Source organism: Azolla caroliniana, unplaced genomic scaffold (genome assembly GCF_043228905.1).
Source record: "Azolla caroliniana isolate FFs.n. ecotype wild unplaced genomic scaffold, voAzoCaro1.0.p SCAF_20, whole genome shotgun sequence".
Taxonomy (NCBI): Eukaryota; Viridiplantae; Streptophyta; class Polypodiopsida; order Salviniales; family Salviniaceae; genus Azolla; species Azolla caroliniana.
In genome coordinates, this window is record NW_028230455.1 from 14587723 (window position 1) to 14606759 (window position 19037).

General features: G+C 40.1%; 1 protein-coding gene across 1 annotated transcript in view; it reads left to right on the forward strand.

Moving 5' to 3' along the window:
• Positions 1-19037, forward strand: part of LOC147851186 (putative leucine-rich repeat receptor-like protein kinase At2g28990) — a 118040-nt gene that overhangs the window by 83327 nt on the left and 15676 nt on the right. The gene's annotated exons all lie outside the window — the stretch shown is intronic.

A 19037-nucleotide genomic window follows, 5' to 3' on the forward strand; every position in this document is an offset into this window, starting at 1 on the left:
TCACCATTTTTCTGCAGAAAAATGGCAAGTCATCGGCTTCCCGTTGCTCCTCCAACATGACATCAAATTGCTTGTGAGTAGTTGTGATGAGGGATGCATAATGTGTGATTAAAATGATATGTGGTGCATGATATGTAGGAATGTTTGATAGAAAGATTGGGCTTTCCAGACATTACATCAACAAAAAAGAAACAATTCCACAACACACACACACACACACAACACATATACACATCCATATATGTACACAAAATTGTGCAGCATCCATATACATATTGATCTGTATATCAATATATATACACACATGTTATGATTGATTAAAACCTACAATTTATCTCTCTACAGTTCTGGAGGTTCAAAGTCCCTAGTTGTGTGAGGTGGGATCGAGGAGATAGGAAGTAAAGATAAGGAAGCCAGAGAAGAAGGAGAAGAAGCAACAGGAAGGAGGAGAAGAAAAAGCCTCTTGCCTCTCTCTCAAAATATGTTACTATTTCTCTTTGTGTTTTTTCTTCTCTCTCTCTCTCTTGCAATTTCCCGAATTTATGAGAAGGTTATATGTTGTGTGCGCATGAGAGATAAACTTTAAGATTTTCCCAAAGCACTATTGGTGTTAAGCAAGGATGCCCACTCTTACCAACACTATTTGGTCTATGCATTGATGAATTGGAAGAAATGGTTACCAAGTTTGCAAAGGAAGAATGTGTTGAAGAAGTTGTCATTGGGAATGTTGTGATTATGCTTTTGCTATATGCAGATGATGTAGTGCCTTTTGCAAATACTTTAGGAGATGCACAAAAGCTTATGAAGGCATTGGAATTTTTTGCATGCATACTAAATTAAGTGGCAATAGCTCTAAAACAAAGATTATGCTTGTGAAGAGCCAAAAAAGAGATAAACCATGCATTGTGTTTAACAATGAGCCACTTGAATGTGTGGAAAGCTTCAAATATCTTGGCCTTGAAGTTCTTTCAAATCATAGATGGAATGAATGTGCTACACGCCACTTAGAGGCGGGTAAGCGAGCATACTATGCATTTGAGAACACATGCAATCTTGGAGATATTAATTGTTGGGTTCTCAAGAACTATCATTTCGACACTTTGCTGACACTGGTTCTTCTATATGGGGCGGTACCATCCCTAAATCTATGTGGAAAGAGTTTGAAAATGTCCAAAAACATTTTCTTACAAAGTTTCCACAAGTTAAGAAACAAACGCCCTACACCCTCCTGCTCCTTGAGACGGAATCATTTCCCATTGAGATCATGGCCATAGAAAGGGTTGTTGAATACATGCTTAAGGTTCAAAAAGGTCCCTTACATCGACTTCCTAGAATTGCATGGGAAGCAAGCAAAAAGATCCAAAAGACGCATAAAAGCAAAATTTTGTGTTCCGGTTGGATGCCAGATATAGAAAACTGGTTTGGTAGATGGGATTCAAGACACTTGCTTCATGATGCATCATTAGATTCCTCTGTAAATGAGGCCTTTTTGCAACGACAATGTATCATGACATGGGACAAATGTGGAGGCTCACGCTTCACACATTATACTACACATGTTGCACCTAACTACAAAACCATATTCTTTGCGAAACGGGGAAATCGTACACATCGATACATGTTAGAGGCCATACCGTTATTTGCCATTCGAACCTTGGCTTCCATGCGACTTAGCTCACATGCATTGCGATGTGAGACAAGGCGTTGGGGCACAAGTGATGAGAGTGGTAGGCAATGCACACTTTGCCCTAAACAAGTTCGCGACTCTGAGTATCACACTTTGAGACAATGCTCTCTCTGCCTTTGATCATATTCTACCATGCTTTCCACATCTCTTCGACCAAGCCCAATCCTTGTATGAATTCCTCTCACAACCACAATGTGCACTCTCAATTGCAACATTCATTGGTAAAGTTCTTGAACATCGAGAGTCACTACTCACTTTCACACGTATCACGTGAAATGTAATATTTTTGGTCTCATTGGTCATATTTGACCTCCGAAGACGATAATATAATCTCTCTGTCTGTCTCTAATTTTTTATTTTCTAATTCACTTGATTTTGATGGCATATTAAAAAGAAGTAAATAGGGATGTTCAAATTGCACAAATAGCCCTCCACTTTTTACTTATTCTTTTTATAGTTCTGTGCTCCACTTGAGTGGGAAAACCCTCACTTGAGCGAAAAAAAGTTGAACAACGGAAAGAAGAGGGAAAATAACGTTTCGTCGTTTACTACGTGTCTTCGTTCACTATGTTTTGTAATAAGAAAGACTAAAGAGAATATAATCCACCCAACCTACAAGAGAGTCTTGGACTCCGAATAGATTAAAAGGGTGAGGATGGTGGGTAAAAATAAAAGTCAAGGACCTAAGAGCGTACAATATGTGGACCATAGAATTAATTGTCACATGCATTTGTTTCCCATTATCCATAGCAGTAGTTGAGAGACAAGTTTTCCTTCCAAGTGAAGAAACAAATGCCCAGTCATAATGTCTTTTAGGACTTGATCCCAGCAGCTGCTCCATAAGAAGACGTAATTGTGGCAAACTTAAGTAAATTTTCTTCTTTATCTTCTTCTTTTTGTTTACTTTTAAGGAGCCAACGGAGAACTAATTATCTACCATGGGAATGGCTGTGCTTTCTGGATGGATTAATGTCGTTATTTCGCTCATTAATGCCATTACAATTCATCCATGGGAATGATGGCTGAGTTAATTATGCGTTTAATCATCTATCCTTGTTCCCCATTAACACCACTGCTTGTTATGGCTCAGCAGCCATCATGAACACCACAATGATGACCTGATATATGTTGTACAAACCAGTACGCATGTAAAGAGTTGACAACATCTAAGACATACCATTAGAAAAATATATCACATAATGTGCATAAATCTCTTAATTAACTTGTTATTTCGATATCAACTGTGGATTATATATAGAATGTGCATACCTTTTGTTACAAACACAGGAAATAAAATAATAATACGTATGTCTTTGTGCTCTCAATTGGGCTTTATTATATTAGATTGAAGTAATCATAATTAGAAAAGAATTCACTGACAAGTAGTTTGAAGTTTTCGGTTTTTAGTTACGATGGGAATAGCTTTTAATGTGTTACAATCAATGCTACTTGCGGGAGTTCCCCATCATCATCAAAGTGCAAAAGACTTATGATCGGTTTCATTATCGGTGGAGTACTATTATTTATCGTCGTGATACTAGCAAGTCTTTGTTTCGTCAATGGGAGGAAGATTCGAGGATATCATCAAACTCCTTCTAGTATGTTGTTAATAATCCTTAATTGTATGAAATTCTTCAATTTCTTTTAGGTTTTATCGATGATAAGCACTCTTCATTTACATTTCACCTTGACATTGGTTTCGGTTTCAAAGAATTGTAGAAATCTAACTTTTGGAAAGAAGATAACATCATTTTATTTTATTTCGTTTGCAGTCAATATTAATACAGAAGAAATAAATACATAATGTTACTAAAGTTGCGCAAAAATTCACTTTTCAAGAGATGCAAATGGCAACGAATAACTTCTCAAAGGTTCTTGGTCACGGTAGTTTTGGTCCAGTATACAAGGGAAATCTTTCAAATGGTTTAGAAGTCACCGTTAAAATATTATCAAGCACCTCAACACAAGGACCCCAAGAATTTCTCAATGAGGTATTTGATTTCTCTACATTTATACAAATGATTTACTTTGTCTTATAGATGGAAATGTGAGAGAATGATCCATGTAACTTTTATTCAAGTTGTACTGAGTAATGTAATTCACTAGAGTTCACTTTTAATTAGTGATGCTAATACATTGGATCGCTAAATAAACATCGTGTCAATACAGTGCATTTTATGTTCCTTTGGAATTGTAGGTCACTCTTCTCTCTCGTGTGCACCACAAAAACCTTGTTGGATTTGATGGCTATTGTATCGAGGAATCTCTAGTGTTGGTTTATGAATTTATGTCAAATGGTTCCTTGCACGATGCCCTATCGACTAAGATAATCTATACTTAGTTCTCATTTGCTCACATTTGTCCCCAATTGACACCTACTCCTTTGTCCCTAAACAAATAACATTATTGATTTGATCAATATATTAGGAATCTTTAAGATAGTATTTTACATCATTCAAAAGAATGATCCCCATTCTTTAGAATGTGTTCATTGGTGCATTAAATTCGAGGTTGTTCTAGAATCTCACAAAATTTACTCGATTTGTGGTATTGAAGAAACTATAATAATGTATTTATCTCATAATGTACCGTCATTATTCACTTCAGGGTGACTTTACATTTAAAAATATTTGTTTCTTGATTCATTACAAAAAGAAGAAAAGCTACACAAACTCTAACATGGCTTGAGAGATTACAAATTTTATTTGGTGCTACACAAGGTAAGGAAATTTCTATATTCTTTCATTTTTATGCCATAATTCCATATCTTGTGTTGAAATGATGATTTTTTTACATAGGACTTGCGAATCTATACCATGGATGTAACATTATTCATAGAGATGTGAAGAGTAGCAACATTTTATTATCTAAAAATCTTGAAGGGAAGATGTCCGACTTTGGAATATCTAAACTCAAGTCCGTTGATTCAGATAACATAGCAGCAAGGCTAGTTGGTACCTTTGGGTACATAGATCCACGTAGATCCACAGCATGACAAGACAAAAAATATTAATATTATAAATTGAAGATTTGAAAGAAAAAGTTATGCTTGAGGGTTACTTGATTAATTTTAATGTAGACTATGGTAAAAGCTTAATCAAGAAGAAAAAGGAGAATAGTCCACGTAAAATATTGCTTTAATTGTTTTTGTACCTTTTGTCCTTTTATTATTGTTCTTTAATTGTGGAAAGGAAATAGTAGAAAGACTGGTTTATTTTACGTGTACTTCTTCTAATATCATAATTGATGGTCTTGATGGAAATAATCGACACTTTCCAAACTTCACCTCTCGGCCACAACCAAGGAAACACACGAATCGTTGTTGCAGAAAATGGGAAATGCAGTGGACACACGATTTAACGTGGAAAACCCTATACGGGAAAAACCACGGGAGTACAAGACTCCGAACCAAAACTATTCACAGAGAAATATACAATGGCGAGCTGCAAGGCGACGACCTTGAGCTCGCTGTCCTCGCCACAGGCGGCGGAAATACACAGAGGCGTCGACCTCTTCCTCTCTCACGCTCTATCTCTCTCACGGCTGCTCTCTCTTCACTCCTCTTGAGTGGAAAAACAGAAAAATGAGTAGCAACATCAAAACTGTTTGCCCTAAGTCATATTTATACACATATGACTTTAGGGCTATTTACAACTATAGCCTCAAGGGCCCTTGGCAAACATATTCACAGATATGTCCCCCCATCCGGATCTCTCTCCGGGTACATTCATTGTCCGGCTCCGAAGTCGGGGTCTTCATCATCCGGTTCCGAAACCGCAACCGGGCTTGTCGTCATTCATCTCCGACATCCGACCATCCCATCCGAAGGGACCGTAATCCCAACAAACTCCCCCTTCACTTCGGCATGGGATGTCTCTCCAATCCGATCATCTTCCGGCATGCTTCCAGCTTGTCGGGTGTGAGCACCTTGGTCAGCATATCCGACCCGTTCTCGTCCGTGTGGACCTTCGTCAGCACGAACTCCTTGTCTTCTATCCTTTCCCGGATCCAGTGATATCTTCGCTGGATGTGCTTCGTCCGGGAGTGATAGGTCGCGTTCTTCGCAAGGTGGATTGCACTCTGACTGTCGCAGTAAAGTCGGTACTCCTCCTGCCAGATACGGAGCTCTCTAATGAAGTCCTTCATCCATATTATTTCCTTGCCGGCTTCAACAACCGCCATGTACTCCGCCTCCGTGGTTGACAACGCAACCGTCTTCTGCAGCCTCGACTGCCATGAAACAGCCCCCCCTGCATACGTCATCACATACCCTGATGTGGACCGGCTGGTATCTGCATCAGCCGACATATCCGAATCGGTGAAGCCGTCGAGTTCGTGCTTACCGGAGCCGAATCGGAGGCACACGTTTTCCGTGCCCTTCAGGTATCGGAGTATCCACTTGGCCGCGTTCCAATGCTCTTTGCCGGGATTGCTCATGTACCGGCTCACCACTCCGACTGCATATCCGATGTCCGGTCGGGTACACACCATTGCGTACATCAAGCTCCCGACGGTAGAGGCATATGGTACTTTCATCATGTCCTCCTTCTCAGCCTTTGTCTTGGGGCTCTGCTTGCTGGACAGCTTGCAGTTTGCCGGGAGTGTTGACCCGATCGGTCTTGCTTCCGACATGTTGAACCGGTGAAGCACCTTTGTCACGTACTTCTCCTGTGACAGCCACAACTGCTTCTTCTTCCGGTCCCGGATGATGTGCATCCCTAGTATTTGCCTCGCCGGACCCAGGTTCGGTGAAGAGCCTTCTTCAGCATCCGTATCTTGACCTGGTCTCGTCCGACGATCAACATGTCGTCTACGTACAGGAGGAGTATTAGAAAGTCTCCTCCTTCGAACTTCTTCACAAACACGCAGTGATCGGACTGCGTTTTGTGGTACCCTTCGTCTGTCATGAAGGAGTCGAACTTTCGGTACCATTGCCGGGGAGCCTGCTTCAGTCCGTAAAGGATCTTCTTCAACCGGCATACCAGGTGCTCCTTCCCTTTCTTCTCGAATCCTTCCGGTTGCTGCATGTAGATCTCTTCTTCGAGGTCACCGTGAAGGAATGCCGTCTTCACGTCCATCTGTTCTACCTCGAGGTCCATGCTTGCCGCTATGCTCAGCACCGTCCGGATGGAGGTCATCTTCACTACCGGGGCAAATATCTCGTCGAAGTCGACGCCCTTCTTCTGCTGAAACCCCTTCACCACGATCCTGGCTTTGTATCTCGGGGGGTTTCCGGCATCTCCCGGTTTCAGCTTGAACACCCACTTGTTTCGAAGTGCCCGCTTTCCTTTCGGCAACTCCACAAGTTCATATGTGTGGTTCTCATGCAGGGAATCCATCTCGTCCAGCATGGCACTCAACCACCTGCGGCTCTGGGTGTCATGCTTTGCTTCTTCAAAGCTCTCCGGCTCCCCCTCGTCGGTTAGCAGCACGTGCTCTGGTTCCGGAAATCTCCGGGGGGACCTTCTCTCTCTTAGAGGATATCTCCGTTCCGGAGCTTCGGTAACCGGTTCTTCCGATTCTTCTTCATCCGAATCCATTTCGGGATCGGGGCCGGTTCCGGTATCATTTTCATCTTCTTCGGCCGGTTCTGTTTCTTCACCGTCTTCGGCCGGATCCTCGAGTGCTAACCGGTCCCTTGCCGGTCGGGACTGCTCCTCGTAGAGTTGATCCTCACCGGTCGACTTGGAGCTCTTCATCTTCTTCTCCGACTCCCAGTCGGCGAGTGTCTTGTTCTCCATGAAGATGATATCACGACTCCGGAATATCTTCTTGTCGACCGGGTCCCATACTCGGTAGCCGAACTCGTCATCGCCGTAACCGAGGAATATGCATGGCCGGGTCTTTGGATCTAGCTTTCCTCTCCGGTCCTTAGCCACATGCACATATGCGAGACACCCGAACACCTTCAGATGCCGGTAGGATACTTCCCTACCGGTCCACACTCTCTGTGGCGTGTCTCCGTCCAAAGGTACTGAGGGTGATCTATTTATCACGTATGTCGCCGTTGACATCGCCTCAGCCCAAAACCCCTTGGGTAATTCCGCATGCGCCAGCATAATCCGGACCCTCTCCATTATGGTCCGGTTCATCCTCTCGGCCAGCCCGTTCAGTTCCGGCGTCTTCGGCACAGTAAACTCGAGCCGGATTCCCTTCGAGCGACAGTACTCCGCGAACTGCCCCCGGTATTCCCCTCCGTTATCCGCTCGTATCGCTTTCAGCTTCTTGCCGGATTCCCTTTCCACTCTCGCGTGGAGTTCTTTGAAGACGCACAACACTTGGTCCTTTGTCTTCAACGGTGCCGTCCACAGCTTCCGGTTGTGATCATCAATGAATGTTACGAAGTACTGGGCTCCGCCATGTGACTTCGTTTCTACCTGACACACATCAGTGTGCACCAACTCCAATGGTGCGCTACGTCTCGTCGGTGGCCTTGAATGGAAGGAGGTTCGGTTCTGCTTACCGGCCAGGCAATCGGTGCACTTCTCCAGGTGCACATGCTTCACTGGAATAAGGTTGTCTTCTGCAAGCCTCTTCATCCCCTTCTCACTCATGTGGCACAGTCTCTTGTGCCACAGCTCACCGGCAGTGTCGGCTGCCACGTTCAACTCTTCCGGACACAACCAGGCATTCATAAGGTACAGTGTGTTGACTTTCCGGGCCCGAGCCACTATCAGGCTCCCCTTGCTGAACTTCATTACGCCGTTCCGGATGCTACCTGTGTAGCCTTCATCGTCTAGCCTCCCGGCCGAAATCAGGTTCAATCGAACCTCCGGAACGTGTCGGACATCCTTCAGCAGCATTTTGCATCCGGTCGGGGTTGTCAACCACACGTCTCCTATGCCGGCAATCCGGCACATACCTTCATTTCCCATCCGAACACAGCCATGCTCACCGGTTGTGTAGGATGAGAAGTATCTTCTTTCCGGGGTCAGGTGGAACGACGCTCCGGAATCGACCACCCAGGTAGTCTCATCGCCGGCAATGTTTAGTTCACCTTCTTCGGTGATGAGCATGATCTCCTCTTCACTTGCCGCGAGTGCCGTCATTCCTTTCCGGTCCTGCCCTCGCCGATCCGAACCATTCCGGTCCGTGGCTCCCCGGTAAGCACCGTTCCGTTCCGAAGACTTCTTCGAATCGGTGTCGTCGGCTCCGTTGTCTTTTCGGTAATGCCGACAATTCTTTCGGAAGTGCCCCGGCTTCCCACAGTGGAAGCATGTGGGTCTTCCTCTTGACTGCGACCGGGTCCCCGACTTCTCCCGTCTTTGCGGACTCCGGTTCCATTGTCTTCCCCGTTCCGATTCGGTAAGCAGCGCCTTCGAGTCGGAGGCCGGTTCTTTATCTCTCCGACGCGCTTCTTCGTTCAAAATACTTGTCTTTACCGTTTGTAGGGACAAGTTATCTTCGGTGCAGGAGGTGCTGAGAGTCACCACCAAGTTCTCCCAGCTTTCCGGCAATGTACACATCAGAATGATGGCTTGCATTGCATCCTCCAGCGGGAACTTGATCGCCGCAAGCTGGTTCACGAATCCCATGAACGTGCTTACGTGTTCCACCATACTCTCGCCGTCCCGGTACTTGAGGTTCACTATCTTCCTCATCAGGGAGGTCCGGTTCAACGCATTCTTCCTCTCGTAGAGGCCCGACAGCTTCCGCCACATCTCATATGCGTTGATGTCGTTCGTCACATGTTGTAGAACGCTCACGTCGACGTATTGCCGAATGGTTGCAACGGCTTTCCGGTTCAGAAGCCTCCATTCCGACTCAAGTACCCCCTTCGGTATTTCCGACCTGTCAATCGGTTCGTACAGGTCCCGAACAATCAGAAGATCCTCCATCTTGATCTTCCAGTCGGCGTAATTCTGCGCATTCAGCACCATCATCCCTGGCTGCCCGCTGCCGCCGCCTTCCATTTTCTGCAGCAACTCGCTCTGATACCAAATTGATGGAAATAATCGACACTTTCCAAACTTCACCTCTCGGCCACAACCAAGGAAACACACGAATCGTTGTTGCAGAAAATGGGAAATGCAGTGGACACATGATTTAACGTGGAAAACCCTGTACGGGAAAAACCACGGGAGTACAAGACTCCGAACCAAAACTATTCACAGAGAAATATACAATGGCGAGCTGCAAGGCGACGACCTTGAGCTCGCTGTCCTCGCCACAGGCGGCGGAAATACACAGAGGCGTCGACCTCTTCCTCTCTCACGCTCTATCTCTCTCACGGCTGCTCTCTCTTCACTCCTCTTGAGTGGAAAAACAGAAAAATGAGTAGCAACATCAAAACTGTTTGCCCTAAGTCATATTTATACACATATGACTTTAGGGCTATTTACAACTATAGCCTCAAGGGCCCTTGGCAAACATATTCACAGATATGTCCCCGCATCCGGATCTCTCTCCGGGTACATTCGTCGTCCGGCTCCGAAGTCAGGGTCTTCATCATCCGGTTCCAAAACCGCAACCGGGCTTGTCGTCATTCATCTCCGACATCCGACCATCCCATCCGAAGGGACCGTAATCCCAACAGGTCTTATATGTTCACTTTTATATCATAGGTACACCTCCACATTACAATTGATAGAGAAGATTGATATATTTAGCTTTGGGGTGGTTCTTTTTGAAGCTTTATGTGGTCAATCACGAATCTTGAAAGATATGAAAACAAATAATGGAGACATCCACATTGTGGAATGGGTATGATAACTAATCGTTTAGAAATTACATGATAGTTAGCAGCATTTTGAAGAAACATTGTACATATTCTATTGTTGGATTGGTAAGGCTGGTGTACAAACAAGGGATTATAGAAAACATTGTTGATGAACGACTTGAAAATAAATATAATTTATCATCCATATGGAAAGTTGCAAAGGTTGCCATGACATGTGTCCAATTTGAAGGGGCAAAGAGACCTAATATGAATGTTGTTTGTAATAACCTAACAGAGGCCATAGGAATGGAATTTAGTCATGAATCCTCGTCGTGGACCACTATTGAAGTTTCATCAATCTATTCACTTGTACAAGTTCGATGATGAATAATGTTGTTAAGTAGTGAAGCTTTCAAGTATATGCATAGGCTGTATATAATTATGTTGATTTTTACTTCAAAGTAGAATTTTCTAGTCTATTCACTTGTACAAGTTTGATGATGAATAATGTTGTTAAGTAGTGACGCTTTCAAGTATATGCATAGGCTGTATATAATGAGGTTGTTTTCTACTTCAAAGTACAATTTTCTAGTCATAATTTAAATATTGTATTTATTATTCTAAATTGGGTGAATATCCATTTCATGATTCATTAATCATGAGGGGAACTAGGAAATGTAAACCTTCAATCAATAGTTATGGTGGTTTAATGCCTATTGGAGTGCATGGAGAATGAAATAAATACGATCCAAACTAATTCTCACCCTTAGAAATGATTTTCTTCCTTCGACATTGCCAAGTCATAGGTTTGGATCATGCAAGAGAATGTTTCTATCCTATGCAATACACAGCTTCTCATTCCATCTTCATGTGTCTCAAGTCTACATCCACAATAAGTAGGTCATCCGGTGGATGGATCCCTCATGACATAATCATTCTCAGTTGCTCAATACAAAGAGCCTATACTATGAGACCATATTTTCTTCCTTCATATGCTTAGATAAATTATCTGAGCTCCCTCCAAAATGTTACACTTTAAACTCACGTTTATTCCGATCTCCCTTCCCTGCTATGAAAGCTTCCCTTGGATGTCCTTTTATAAGGTTTTTGACTTGGATCCTTCCGTGATAGTGACATTGTGATAGTGAAGGGAGGCTCTTACTCTTTAATATTGAGATCCATCAAAAGTTTGTCAATCCTTGCTGTATATTCTTAGATTCTCCTTATGCATACATGCACATTCTTCCATTCATCCTTTCCTTTGATATTCCACCTTGCATTTGACCCTCTCAAATTCATTGTTTCACAATTACTCATGTGTTCTTCATTATTAGTACTTCAATGTTGGTGTGTGGAGATATACGACAATATACCCTTTTGTTGCCAAGATAGAAGAGAGCCACTAATACATAAAAGCCACACAACAATGTGACCTATTAAGTAAAAAGAGAACCCTAAATATCATAGAAAGCCTAGGATCCCCCTTTTCATATTCTGGTTTCTTTGCCATGAACTAACTAACTCACTACAAAATGGGTGCATGGGCTCTCCACCACCACCTTCGACATACCACCACCAACATAGAGGTAAATATTAAACACAAGAATTCCTTAGCTCACATGCACGCATAATTTATATACATTGATTCATCAATTTGCATACATTTATGCATACATGCATGAATACATTCATTAATATGTGGATATTTCTGCACACATTGGTTGATATCAATGTACGCATCATTACACTCATCAAATCATTCTTTAACATACAAATATATGCATGCAGACATAAATACATATACATACATTATTACATACATAAATACATACATATACATATATATATATATATATTAGAGACACACAAAACATGCATGCGTGGATACATACATACAGACATACTTTTATACATACATACATATTACATAAACACATATTGATATTTATTTTAAGTAAACATAGAGCCATGTAATAATTTATGAACAACCATTTGAACCTATTCAATGCAATAAATCCTATGAGGAAATTTGTGCTTAGCAACAAGGAGCATAAAGAGGAGATGCAATTCTCATAAACTCTTTAGGATGAGGAGCTCTATAAGTGTGTAAGTAAATTGCAAACTATTGAAATTCTTCTATGCTGACATCCACATGAACACACGCCTAACCAACACCAACAACACCTTTAGGCATAAATGGTAACTCAAGAAATCCTCACCGTCCATGAGACATTATTTGCATTATTTATCACTATCTTTGTGTAAATGGGTTCGATTAAATGCTAACTTTATTTACATGATTAAGGGGTTCATGTTAATGATAACACCATACCAAATCTATGAGATGAATGGGATCAAAGGTTAGTATCCCCCTACTTTAGTTAGATAATATAGATAACATTTACTATAAATTCATGGCATGTCTTGTTTTTCTTAGCAAACCAACTTTTGGCATGACGTCACACATTCCACGTGGATCATCAAACATGGAGCAAGGTCAACCTCATAATGAAACATGATCATCTTCTACATGACATGCGCTAGCTTTCTCACAATTCAATGTGAGCTTGATGAGAACCTTTCCACAAAATGAAGACCATGTTCCATTGCACTCAATTGATGCAAAGCTAACAAATGGCCTCCATAGAAAGTGTGTTTATAATGCGTGTTTGTGAGGGTGTTTGCATGGAGCAAAATAAGAAGCTCAACTTGAAAAACGACAAATAAGTGACACATTAAGTGTGAATTCCCACAAGGTTTCATTGTCAAGCTGCTTTTGTGGTTCAAAACTCCAATGGTATACATATTATAAGCTTAAGTTAATGGGATCAAGCACTACCATGACCTAAACTTTGACTATACAGTTTGTTACACATCATTGAACAGATAAACCATTTTAAAACATAATCATATCTATAGCTAAATTAACTACCAATGTATCCAAATGGCATATAAATTATTAACACGATACATTATTCTAAGCATAATTAACCACATGAACACATTTCAATACGTGATCTATTGGGAATTAATGTACAATGCACTCTAACCAAATGAAAACCCAATTTCAACAATCACTTCATTAATAAAATATTCATTAATTGATGGAAAACTAAATTATGAAATAGTAGAGTTGTAAAGAACGATGTGCAAAGCATTGAAACCTGAATCTATATGAATCAAATGTCTTTTTATCAAGATAGTCTAACAAAGTATTATGGATTCACTAGATTAATAAATTGAAAAATTAAGGTAAACCATTTAAAGACAACTATAGTCCATACATCGTATCAACTACCATTTCTGACCTTGTCTATTAAATGGTTATGGACTTGGTTCAATATTACGAACGATAGATTTTAGATGATAGTTGTTACGAGCATGACCATATCCTGTGGTAAGTTTTACCGTAGTATTCTATACACATGGATAAAGTGTGAGGGTTAACCGAGAGTGTAAAGAAGGGAAGGATTACTTTTAATATTTGGGATTGAGACAACCCATTAGGTTTGGCTAGAAATATGATGCATAGCTACCCTCATTTGACATCTCTCGACTACATCGAGACTCTGTCCTTGTCGTGGATCAACTCTTATAGCGAGCGTGCTAGTAACAGGTACAACTCGACACCACGGTGGTGGTATGGAACATTGATCGAAGCTCGAGTCCATTTCAATCCCTTCGCTTGGGGGTGGTCACGTGGATCGACACCCTTTGTTTGTCTCTCCTCTCTTATTTTTCTATCTAATATGATCCTTATCTCATGCTTACATGCTTACACTAAGATCTAGCTCTAACCGTTGGTATTATAGCTTCTATTCTAATGTTTCATTTGTTGATTGATTTTTTTTTTGTTGGATGGCGATCGATTGATGTGGAGTCGTCCTTGATCTAGAAAGGGATTAACAAGCGAACTTTGGTAACTCTTTCTTATTTTTATTTCTATTATTTCTTCTCCCAATCTAATCATGTATAGTCAATATATAATATTTTCCATTGATTCAATTATGTTATAGTGGTAATAGTTGGTTGTATAAAATGTTTACATATCTATATGAGATCAATACTTCATTTTACATGTATTTGATATGTGATTTGTGTTGTATGCTTACGAGGTCAATACCTCAATTATGTATTACTTTCACATACATATGTTACATATGCTTAAGAGGTCAATACCTAAATTTCTAAGTATTTGATATGTGATATGTGTCATATGCGTAAGAGGTCAATACCTAAATTGCATATTACATTCACCCTTATTTTTGGATGTTTTGTGTGCGTAGAGGCAATATGCCTTGATTACGTATCTTGATTACATCATTTGTTGGCTATGTTATGTTATAATTTCATTAATATATGCATATGTGATCACGTGTATACGTATTTGATTGTAGTCATGTGATAAACATACATATGTGTATATTAGTTACTACGTATGTGATATTACTTGATCAATGATTGTCTTTCGGAGTAAGGATCGTGCTGGTTGTCCTCACATTTTTGTGAGAATGGTATAATCACCATCCTATTTAACAATTTTATTTTTAGTTATTCCCGTTCATCACCTCGATTTTGTAATATATAACAATGAAAAATGCATAGCCACAATGATGTCGTGAGCATTAGGGCATGGTCCACTTCATGTCAGGTCGCTCTTATGAGACACACATCCAACATCCCTCCCTTGTTACATGGTTACGATGCCACCATGAGATCATCATTATGGAAGGCACTTGTAATGACGTAACCATGTGATGGGCAACATGGGCCTAATACGAAAAGAGGGTCCGTATGGCTTGAGCATTAGGTTGCTCTTTGGGGTATGCCATCATAATGATGTGATTTGAGGTTAGGTAATGTACCAACATAGTTTTCTTCTAAACAAGGGGGAAATAAGGACTCTTGACATGTATGTTTTCTTTTAATAAAAACATATGGGCAAATGCCTTCGCATATCTTTCATATGCATGAACATTAAAAATTTCAAAGGAGCAAACCATTTGGTTAGGTCAAGTGTTTAATGTATTTGTTCTTGAGGTCTCGAGTTTAAATATGACCAAGACCATACAACATTATTGATACATATGACTATAAAACATGTTAAGTGCACTTCAGGGTCCTCGTAATAGGACTTAAAGAGCCGAAACCACATGGGTGGGCACAAAGCTATAATATATTGTAAACATTTTTTTGTGTATAAACTATTCATGCCGTGAGCATACATGGTTGAGCCTTGGGGAGCCACCATAAAGAAATCGATATAGAGATCAGGTCTACGTGTATAGAATACTATAGTAAAACTTACCACATGATATGGTCATGCCTGTAGCATACTTCCCCTCTTTAAAACATTGCACTCTTGCAATGGGAAGTTAGGGAAGTTAGTTCTAAGACTATTTTTGCGTTTCCATGTGGCATCTTTGATAGACTTATCCATCCATTTTATTTTAAATTCTCGGATTGTTTTTGAATGTAAATGTTTTGGTTTGACATGGAGAATTATTTTTGGTACATGTGGTTTTGAAGATAATTCTTCAGAAGTAACCAGAGTTTCAGCTGTCACTATATTGTTGCTAGAAGCAAGAAGTTCATTTAGACTATTTACAAGGAAAACTGGATAGATTTCAACACCATGAGGAAGAGCGAAACGATAGGCTGACAAATCAATGCGTTTGAGGGTTAAACGAGATGAAGGAATGGATTACTTTTAATCCTTGGGATTGAGACCACTCCTGTCGCAAGTGCGCCAATACCAGACATGACTCAACGCCATGACGGTGGTATGGGACGCCGATGGAGGCTCGAGTTCATCTTGGTCCCTTCGCTTGGGGGTGGTTAGGTGGATTGGCACCCTTCTTTCTCTCTCTCCTTTCTCATTTATCTATCTTTATTATCCTTATCATATGCTTACATTAGGATATAGCTCTAACATAGTACAAGCCATATTTAAATGACGAGTAAAATTTTAATATAGTAAATGTAACCTAGGTCAACACAATAAATGTCTTAAGACATAATGAGCTAGATCAACACAATAAATGTCTTATGCATAATTAATCTATTCATTGTAACTAAATTAAACCAAAATTCAAGAATATTTCCATTCGCTAATATTTAATAGCTACAAGAATATGAGATTGTGAAATAGTAAACTTATCCTATGGTGTACTATGATGTGCAAGGACCCACAATCAATACTTATGAACCTTGCCGAAATTCAAAATCTCAGCATACAACTAATTCGGAACCACAACAAAAACTAGTGACCACCTACTCATCATCCAATCAGAAAGGATTAACGTATAATTATATACATATTATTGTATTGAGAAAATCAATGAATACCCACCAGCTTCTTGAGCCACTGCCCACAACAATTGGCAACACTGAATTTAATTGCAAAACCACGGCTCGGTTCGGTTCAAGTTTAGGTGTTTTTAAATGGTTTGGTTCGGTTTCAACCGTTAGAAACCATGGTTTAAACGGTTAAACGGTTTTTATTTTTTATTTTTTAAATTTTCTTTAAATTTTTTTAAAAAAAATGCCAAATTTAAAAAATAAAAAAGTTTTTAACAATCTTTTCACTTTTATGACCTATTCTCACATTTTGGGAAATTTTTAAATTTTTAAATTTGAATTTTGACCTAAGCTGAAAACCGAAACCGAACCACGAAACCGTGGTTTTATCGGTTTAATGGCTTAACGGTCTGAACTTTTTTTAATGGTTTTGTGGTTCGGTTCAGTTCAGCTTTCGAAAAATTTAAACGGTTCAGTTTTGACCCTCTTGAACCGAGCCAAACCGTTGCCGATTGTTAGTGGATTGTAATAATGACCATAATTAACAAAACAGGAGAATTCATCCACACACCATTTCCGCCATTTGGAAGACTCTCCATTTTGACAAGGATTGGATGATTAGCTACAGGTGAGGTGATGAGGAAAATAGATGTTAGTTAATTGACCACACAGGTCTACTTAATCCCATTCAATCATCAGTTAAACTTTTTCTTCTATGGTTCTGCGTCATTGAGAAGCCATCAACGTCATTCTCTTTATATTCTACTTAATGATTGTGAGTTGCAAGCTGAATGACGGATCTCATTTATCTCGAAATATGAAGGGTTAGATGCAAATTTTATGTACCGAACCTACTAAAGAGTTTGAATACACTAAAAAGGTGAGGCTTGCAGGTCAAGAGACAAGTCAAGGAAATCAAAGCGTACAATCTGTGGACTTTACTTTTGTCTATAGAATTGTGACATGCATTTCTTTCCCTTTACGTACAATCATTAGCTGATAGAGGACTTGATCTTAGCAGTTGCCCCATAAGAAGACGTAATTGTGGCAAACTTAAAGTAATTCTTCTTCTTCTTCTTCTTCTTTTCAAAAAAGTTGAACAATGGAAAGAAGAGGGAAAATAACGCTTCTTGTGTTTTTTACCATAAAACATATGCTCCATTGGTATTAATAAAAAACCCGGAGGCAGTATACAAATAGTACATAATATTGTTTCATCTCCACCAGTATATCTGAAATGATTCTAGTATTTGTAAAAACTGTTGGGAAAAAAAAACAGCCATAAAACACAGCATTGATTCCAGTGATCTGCTGCAGATTCCATGTCCTGCGTCTTTCCAATCATATGTGTCAGGTGTAAGAAGATTTCCGTCTTTTGTATCTTTTGTGTTAGAAAGACTAAATTGTAAACTGGCTGGATTCCCAACTTTTTAAAATTCTAGCCAAAATCACTTTGTGTTTTGTATCTTTTGTATTAGAAAGACTAAATTGTAAACTGGCTGGATTCCCAACTTTTTAAAATTCTAGCCAAAATCACTTTTCTCTCTCCTCCACATTAGCGAGAAGACCTTCCTCCGTAGATGGCTTAGAATAGTGTTATGTCCCAAATATACGTTTAGACTTCATACACACAAAGAACAAGCACACTACAAAATGCTCTTGTGTTATATACAAATGCAAATATTACAAAGAGTACCAGGAATTAGGGCAAAACCAAATTGTGAGTTGGGACGAGTCGAGACAATTCCACAATGATACGAGGAGAGAGGGCAACATCAACCTCAGATAGTGAGAATAAGCAATCCATTCCGACTACCGTTAGTGAGAATGACATATAACGTTAGGCTAATCTAAATATATCAATCTTATCAAAGGACGATCTGGACGCCCATTGTTCTTCTAAGACATAGTCTCATGAAATAGCCATTGATAAACAATATTAGGTTTTCTTAATAATTTCATCCTTCTATAATGTATTTGCTGCCATCTGGAAGGATTTGCTCCACAAAAATTGTTCAACAATGGATCTCATTTATCTCGAAATATCAAGTGTTAGATAAGAATTTAATGTACCGAGCGTATTAAAGAATCTGAATAGAAGAAAAAGGTGAGGTTTGTGGGTCAAAGGATAAGTCAAAGACATCAGGGCATATAATCTGTGGACCTTACTATGGTCTTTGGAATTGTGACATGCATTTCTTTCACTTTGCGTACAATGAGTAGCTGAAGTTAAAAGCTCATTTATCTCAAAATATCAAGAGTTAGATCAAAACTTATTGTACGGAGCGTACTAAAGAGTCTGAGTAGACTAAAAAGGTGAGGTTTAAAGAGTCTGAGTAGACTAAAAAGGTGAGGTTTGTGGGTAAAAAGAGAAGTCATGGACATCAGGGC